The sequence below is a fragment of the Xyrauchen texanus genome, chromosome 1 (genome assembly GCF_025860055.1).
Source record: "Xyrauchen texanus isolate HMW12.3.18 chromosome 1, RBS_HiC_50CHRs, whole genome shotgun sequence".
NCBI lineage: Eukaryota > Metazoa > Chordata > Actinopteri > Cypriniformes > Catostomidae > Xyrauchen > Xyrauchen texanus.
Window position 1 is genome coordinate 53,879,464 of NC_068276.1, and position 8,972 is coordinate 53,888,435.

General features: G+C 33.5%; 1 pseudogene; it reads right to left on the bottom strand.

Moving 5' to 3' along the window:
- Positions 1–1,594: 1,594 nt before the first annotated feature.
- LOC127645588 (FRAS1-related extracellular matrix protein 1-like) lies at positions 1,595–5,406 on the bottom strand (annotated as a pseudogene).
- Positions 5,407–8,972: the final 3,566 nt, after the last annotated feature.

Below are 8,972 nucleotides of genomic sequence, written 5' to 3' on the forward strand. Positions count from 1 at the left end.
GCATGGTTTCTTCATTTATTAGAATTCGATTCAAATCTTAGTTACAAAAACATGATGAGCTCTTTCGGAATTGTAGCATGATGACGACATCCAAATGGTGTTAAATTAAAAAAAAATAATAATAATAATTTAGAATGAATGCCCATTTAAATTTTGGGCAAACTCTTGTGTTTTAACATAGAATGCAACATGGACCTTCATGGAGTCTCGATTTCTGTTGAGACATTCAGATGGTAGAGTCATAATTTGGCGTAAACAGAATGAGAACATGGATCCATCATGCCTTGTTACCACTGTGCAGGCTGGTGGTGGTGGTGTAATGGTGTGGGGTATGTTTTCTTGGCACACTTTAGGCCCCTTAGTGCCAACTGGGCATCGTTTAAATGCCACGGCCTACCTGAGCATTGTTTCTGACCATGTCCATCCCTTTATGGCCACCATGTACCCATCCTCTGATGGCTACTTCCAGCAGGATAATGCACCATGTCACAAAGCTCGAATCATTTCAGATTGGTTTCTTGAACATGACAATGAGTTCACTGTACTAAAATGGCCCCCACAGTCACCAGATCTCAACCCAATAGAGCATCTTTGGGATGTGGTGGAATGGGAGCTTCGTGCCCTTGATGTGCATCTCACAAATCTCCATCAACTGCAAGATGCTATCCTATCAATATGGGCCAACATTTCTAAAGAATGCTTTCAGCACCTTGTTGAATCAATGCCACGTAGAATTAAGGCAGTTGTGAAGGCGAAAGGGGGTCAAACACAGTATTAGTATGGTGTTCCTAATAATTCTTTAGGTGAGTATATAATATATATATATATATAAGACAAGAACAAGGCAACAATATCTTATGTTTAATTATTATGAGAGGTATTATGTTTTGCAGTGGCAACTTTTGAGGCATTTTGTTTACAAAAGCTTACAAAAGTTGCATACTTAAAGATATAAGACTGCTTTCTTGTACATCATATAATTTTGGTCCTATATTTGGTTCCAAACATGGAAATCCTCAGAACAAACAGAACATACTACAATAATGATATACATATAAAATAACCTTGGCATACAGTATTGGAGGTGCATATATAGTATTTACATTATATGACAGCCCTTTTAACAATTAAAATAAAATAGTAGATTTTGATCACTTAATACTTCCCCCTGAGCTCTTGATGAAGCCTGTGCTAGATGGCTTTTTCTGTACACCACACCTTCACTGCACTGTTCTCTATAAATATTCCTGGTAAGCTTAACAACCATGGCAACCATTTTACTTTGTCATATCACAGAATAACGAGAGGCCTTAAAGTTCATGTAGCACAATTAATTCTCAGTTTTTCAATTAATGATGTGCACATGATTAATATGCACATTAAGAAGTAGTGGTAGTCTGGAGTTCTCAGGTTATGTCATGTGCAGAGAAGAGCCGTCTTTGGAAGGCGCACTGTGAATCTATGATATGGATTATCCTTGCTCAACATTAGCCAGTCTGTGACTCGTGTTTTAACATAACACACCATAGCGATGCCCTTTTCCTTTCCTACAGTCTCTTATTTGACACCAGGACACACTTCCTTGTTCCCTTCGTCATTTTTTTTTTGGAGGGCTCTGCCTTCAGATGGTGTAAGTGACTAGATCCCCACCCACCCACACCCAGCGGTCTTTACTTTCACTGCCATTCAGTCCTGTGATTAATCACAAAGAGAGAATTTGAATTGAATTGAATTGTATTGGGTCAAAGAACCCCAATAGATTGCGTAACAGCAATTTTATGTAAAAACTAATTACCAATCCAAAAGGGTTTCCTTTCACTGAAGTCCCAAAGCCAGTCTGTTTTTGGCTAAATACTGACTAGGTTTCCATTGAAGCTTGTGGAAATAAGCATTCAGTTTCAGATTAGTCACATTTATCATAAAGTCATAAATTACTTAAATATTTTCTATATTATTTTATTCTAATCTACCCTGCTGACAAAAACAGCTTTAGTTGGTCAGCCAGCGGGTCTCACAAGCTGACGAGTGCCCAAAACCCCCCTAAAACCAGCAAAGAGACCGGCCTGACCAGTCTGGGAAACCAGCAAACAACAGCAAACCAACTTAGGCTGGTGTAAACTTTTTTCAGCAGGATATTCTATTCTTATCTGTTTTATTCTGTTCTATTCTATTTTATTCTTATCTGTTTTATTCTATTCTATTCTATTTTATTCTTATCTGTTTTATTCTATTCTATTCTTATCTGTTTTATTCTATTCTATTCTTATCTGTTTTATTCTATTCTATTCTTATCTGTTTTATTCTATTCTATTCTTATCTGTTTTATTCTATTCTATTCTTATCTGTTTTATTCTATTCTATTCTTATCTGTTTTATTCTATTCTATTCTTATCTGTTTTATTCTATTCTATTCTTATCTGTATATTTCTTTTCTATATTTATCTGTTTTATTCTATTCTTATCTGTTTTATTCTATTCTATTCTTATCTGTTTTATTCTATTCTTATCTGTATATTTCTTTTCTATATTTATCTGTTTTATTCTATTCTTATCTGTTTTATTCTATTCTATTCTTATCTGTATATTTCTTTTCTATATTTATCTGTTTTATTCTATTCTATTCTTATCTGTTTTATTCTATTCTTATTTGTTTATTTCTATTCTATTTTTATCTGTTTTATTCTATTCTATTCTTATCTGTTTTATTCTATTCTATTCTTATCTGTTTTATTCTATTCTATTCTTATCTGCTTATTTCTTTTCTATATTTATCTGTTCTATTCTATTCTTATCTGTTTTATTCTATTCTATTCTTATCTGTATATTTCTTTTCTATATTTATCTGTTTTATTCTATTCTTATCTGTTTTATTCTATTCTATTCTTATCTGTTTTATTCTATTCTATTCTTATCTGTATATTTCTTTTCTATATTTATCTGTTTTATTCTATTCTTATCTGTTTTATTCTATTCTATTCTTATCTGTATATTTCTTTTCTATATTTATCTGTTTTATTCTATTCTATTCTTATCTGTTTTATTCTATTCTTATTTGTTTATTTCTATTCTATTTTTATCTGTTTAATTCTATTCTTAACTTTTTATTCTATTCTATTTTTAACAGTTTTCTTCTATTCTATTCTTATCTGTTTTATTCTATTCTATTCTTATCTGTATATTTATTTTCTATATTTATCTCTTTTATTCTATTCTTATCTGTTTTATTCTATTCTATTCTTATCTGTATATTTCTTTTCTATATTTATCTGTTTTATTCTATTCTATTCTTATCTGTATATTTCTTTTCTATATTTATCTGTTTTATTCTATTCTTATCTGTTTATTTCTATTCTATTCTTATCTGTTTATATTTATTCTGTTTTTATCTGTTTATTTCTATTCTATTTTTATCTGTTTAATTCTATTCTTATCTGTTTATATTTATTCTATTTTTATTTGTTTATTTCTATTTTATTTTTATCTGTTTAATTCTATTCTTATCTGTTTATTTCTTTTCTATTTTTATCTGTTTTATTCTTATCTGTTGTATTCTATTCTTATCTGTTTATTTCTTTTCTTTTTTATCTTTTTTATTCTTATTCTATTCTTATCTGTTTTATTCTATTCTATTCTTATCTGTTTATTTCTATTCTATTTTTTCTGTTTAATTCTATTCTTATCTGTTTTATTCTTTTCTATTTTTATCCGTTTTATTCTATTCTTATCTGTTTTATTCTATTCTTATCTGTTTATTTCTATTCTATTTTTATCTGTTTTATTCTATTCTATTCTTATCTGTTTTATTCTATTCTATTCTTATCTGTTTATTTCTATTCTATTCTTATCTGTTTTATTCTATTCTATTCTTTTCTTATCTGTTTTATTCTATTCTATTCTTATCTGTTTTATTCTATTATTATCTATTTATTTCTATTCTATTCTTATCTGTTTTATTCTATTCTTTTCTGTTTTATTCTATTCTAATCTGTTTTATTTTATTCTATTCTATAAATGTAAATATGTGTTTGGGCCAGGTGATCTTTGTGTCTAATTTGGTTTAATACCTTTTTTTAAAACATTTAAAGCTTTTATATTACATAGAAATTATATGTCATGTGGTATAACCATCAAATAATATTAAAGATGATATATAAATAATATTATAATAAGGTATTAATTTTTTTTTTTTTTATGTATTTCAGCTTTTATTGAGACTTAAAACAAATTCCCATCTCTGGACAGTTTCAGTACAAGAAAATTTGAAATGTGTGCCCCAGAAAGAATATCAAAATTCAAAATGAATTTAAAATGTACCATAGAATAGATGTATCCAAGTAATTATTTTGTGTGATTTATTTATTTATTTTAGCATTTTTATAATAATTTATTAGAACTGGACATTGACCCTTTTACTGTGGGATTTGTCTTTTCTCTGCATGCACGTGCTGCAGTGTTCCATGTGGCTTTGCAGAAGTTGTTGTAGTACGTCCATCCTCTAAGACATTTATGTGCTTTCACCATCTGGATAAGAGCAGAGAAGAAAAGAAAACATTTACACTAACCATATAAACCATATAAAGGTTCTAAGCACTGAAAGCAGGACAGATATGTCAAAACTTAAAGGTCCCTCTTTAATGAATAATCATTACTTATTCTGATCTTATATTAATTACCTCATTAGTTGGTGCCCAGGGCCTCCAGGAGTCACCATTACAGTGACACAATTGATCTGAGCTCTCATTGTAATGGAGAAAGCCAATAAGGTCTGGTGTACAGGGTCTAGAAGCAGGTTTGGTCCTCTGTGGATATAACAAAATATTTTAATTAATATTTAATTAATCTCGATCATCATCCTTTTACTACAAAGGAGTAAAATGGACACTCTCCAAAGATTGTAACAAAACTCTGACCTGAGTTGTAATATGTTTATGTAATATGAGTGTTTGTGTGAAGGGCAGCTCGCTGTTTTGTCACTCTGACTGTGACAGAATGCTGCTGTCCTCTGCTGGCCACTTGTATTTGTGCCTGTCTGCCTTTCCTGGAGTCTGTGTTGTCATCCTCAACTGCCATCGATGTGATACCTTGATACTGCAAGTATGTCATGTGTTATTGTTACTACAAGCAGAAGTCAATAAAAATGATGAAAGGTTAAAAATGAGAATTACACATGGAGTGGAAAAAACTCTGGTTCTTTAAAAACCATCAGACATTAACATGGCTTCATGCAATTTGTGTACAGGTAATAGATGATGTGACGGTGAGAATTTGGCTGAAGATCAAAAATATGCTTGGGCATAATCAGGTACATTTGTTATACTGCCATTATGTATTTATTCATCTTACTTTGTAAATGACATCAGATCCATGATGTATAGAGATTCAGAAGGTTGAATCTGTGAATAGAAATTCCCCATGTGAGATGTTTTAAGGGGACAAGGCAATTTGTTCTCGTAATTAGCATATCTATTTGCATATTTTGTGGGTCAGTGATGTGATGCTCATTATATATATATATATATTGTTTTATTTTTTCAGATCTATTAAGTTATTCCAAAATACATAAAAAAAAAAAATCCTATTTACATAAAACAATGACTTGAATACAACTCTCGACTTGATTGATATGTTTTCAATTTCTGGGTTTGAAGACATTTTGTCATTTAAAAAAAAAAAGAAAAAGAAAGAAAAAAGAAATGTTGGCATGAATAGTGCAGAATAATCATAAGCAGTGAAACAATTGTGTTTTAAAATATAATTCATATTTGTAAAATGTTGTCCACCAAATTAAAGTTAAATAAAAGTGTAATGTTGTCATGGAACAAAAAAGCAAAAAACTTAAATCAGAGAGGACCCAGCAAAAAAAAATTAAATAAATAAAAATAAAATAATTTTTTCAGGACACTTAAAGATAATTTTGTAAAAATCCAAATAACTTTACAGATCTTTAGTGTAAAGGTTTAAACAAAGTTTCCCATACTTGTTCAATGAACCATAAACAATTCATGAACATGCACCAATGGAACGGTCATAAGACACTAACAGCTTACAGACGGTAGGCAATTAAGGTCACAGTTATCAAAACTTGGGACACTAAAGAGATCTTTCTAGTTAACTCTGAAAAAAAAAATTATCATCGAAAAAAGTGAAAGTATATGCAATATGTAGCATGCAGCTGCAGAATATTAAAAAAAATATGAAAATGCTCTCAAACATGTTGAGAAAAGAGTGTCCAGATATATCAAAACCAGAAAAAACAAATAGAAAAAAAGTACATTATTGCTAAACTAACTTGTAGCTTAAAGAACTCTGGCTCAGTTTGCACTTTTCCATCAACCAGGAAGCCTCTCTCTGTGCTATCAGAGGCTGTGAACCTGAAGTGATCAATCTGAGAAGCTCCACCAGAGTGTCTGTATGCGACATCCAGATCATCAATGTTCTGCTGGGTAAAATTACTGCAAGTGACCAGAGGTTGACCCTTCAAGAGCAACTGTCCATACTGGGGAGGATGGACCATCTTGTAGATCAAGGCGGTGGGTGGGGTGTCAGGGTCAGACGGGAATAGAGCATCAGGAGTTAAAGATATGGTGGACATTTGGGGAACCCGTAGACCAGCATTCTGCACTAATGTGGGCAGATTCTTATCAGTCATTTCCACAAAGATCTCCAGGGTTGCATTGCGGGTGGATTTGCCATTGCTGACCACAAATCTAGGGATAATTTAGACTTGTAGCATGTCATCCCAGATGTGGCCAAAGGGTTTGGGATAGGGTCAGGGATTTTATGGGGTTGCTAGGGTGCTGTGGATGGTTTCCAGGGCATTGCTATGTGGGTGTTGTGGGTTGTTGCAAGGATGTTGTATTGTGGTTGCTAGGGTGCTGTGGGAGGTTGACAGGGTATTGTTGTGTGGTTGCTATGTGGTTGCTAGGCCACTGTGGGTGGTTGCCAGGGCATTGCTGTGTGGTTGCTAAGTTGCTGTAGGTAGCTGCCAGGGCATTGATATGTGGTTTCTAGGATGCAGTGTGTGAATACTAGGATGTTGCTATATGGTTGATAGGGTGTTGTGGGTGGTTGCAAGGGCATTAATAGGTGGTATCTAGGATGCTGTGGCTGGTTGCCAGGGTGTTGCTATGTGAGTGTTGTGGGCGGATGCAAGGACATTGTTATGTGGTTACGAAGGTGCTATGGTTGGTTGCGGAAGTGTTGCTATGTAGTTGCTAAAATGTTGCTATGTGGTTGTTAGGGTGCTTGATATGGCATTGCTGTGTGGTTGCTATGTGTTTTCTATGGTGCTGAGGCTGGTTGTCAGGGCATTTATATGTAGTTGTATAGGTGTTGTGGGTGGATGCTAAAATGATATGTGGTTGCAATGATGTTGTTATGTAGTTGCTACAGCACTGTGGGTGGTTACCAGGGCACTGCAATGTGGTTGCTAGGGTGCTGTGGGTGGTTGCCATGGTGTTGCTATGTTGTTTCTAGAGTTTTATTGGTGGTGTGTGGCGTGGAACAGTAATTAGGATTTAGCAGTTAGTGTTGTTATAAAATTAATTAATTAAGTTCTTCTAACTACTACCACTCTTTCTGTCTCATCTGGATGTTTATGGAAATGTAAGTATATTTTTAAGACAGCACCACATACTGATCAGTTGTGTTAAGGTTACACTTTGGTTATCTCTTATTAAGGACAAATAAAAGCATATAGTTCAATTTAAATGGTTTGCATTAGTATTAATGGAGGTTTATAGAATTCAATTATATGTGCCGTATATTGAGGATCAAAATAAGCTTAAAGATACAGTTTCTATTTCACATTTTACTGCAATTTTGGGCCACGGAGTTGAACATGTGCAAAGTATTGAAAATCGAAATGAGTTAAAAGAAATAACTTTACCCATAATGTAACACTGTAAAATTTGTTCAACACAATTGGTCCATCTGATGGCAGCACAGCCAATTACAGTGTTGGTTACAGGTCCTGCTGTAAATGATGTATAAGGCATGTCTTATCAATCGAAAAGCTTTTTGTTTAGTGGATCAAAATTATTCAAATATTCTGAAGGGGAAATGGCAAGTCCCATTTACTTTTACCTTACAATGATAAACACAAGTTTACACTGGTAGAGTTTTAGCAGCATTGAGTTTCCACGACTCTCCGAAGGTCACAATTACTAGCCTCCAAAACTGATGTTTTGAGCAATTATGCATGTATTGACCTCAGTTCCATCACAGACCTGAGGTGAAAAGCAGCTAAAGGCTTCTCAGCTTAATGACCAGCAGGCTTGTGCCAGATCTGTCCAAAGTAATCATTTTGCCAACCACATGCTGATGACAGGCTATGCTGACTTTAATTACATGGTATCAAAAGTCTCACACATTACGACCCTTAATGAACAAATACAAAGTATCTTTTTGAGCACAGCCAAGCAGCCATGAAACAGAAGCCACATGTTAAAGGCCTGTGAAATTAGTATAATTTGCTAAGGCAAGTATTACTGTTGCTCACTGGGACAAAAAATGGTTCAAGAAATGAAAACAGGGGCCTGGGTAGCTCAGTGAGTATTGACGCTGACTACCACCCCTGGAGTCACGAGTTCGAAACCAGGGCATGCTGAGTGATTCCAGCCAGGTCTCCTAAGCAACCAAATTGGCCCAGTTGCTAGGGAGGATAGAGTCTCATGGGGTAACCTCCTCGTGCAAGCCATGTGATAAGATGTGTGGATTGATGTCTCAGAAGCGGAGGCAATTGAGATTTGTCCTCTGCCACCCAGATTGAGGTGAGTAAACTGTGGAGCTACCTACAGCGCCGTAGCAATATATATATATATATATATATATATATATATATAAAATGTAAATAAAGAAATTATAACAGTAACAAAATCCATTTAAATTGTTCCAGAGTGAAAACATTTTTATCTTCTGGTAACCTGTCAGTAACCAGTTAATAACTGGTTCAATTTGTTCCACTGTTTAAA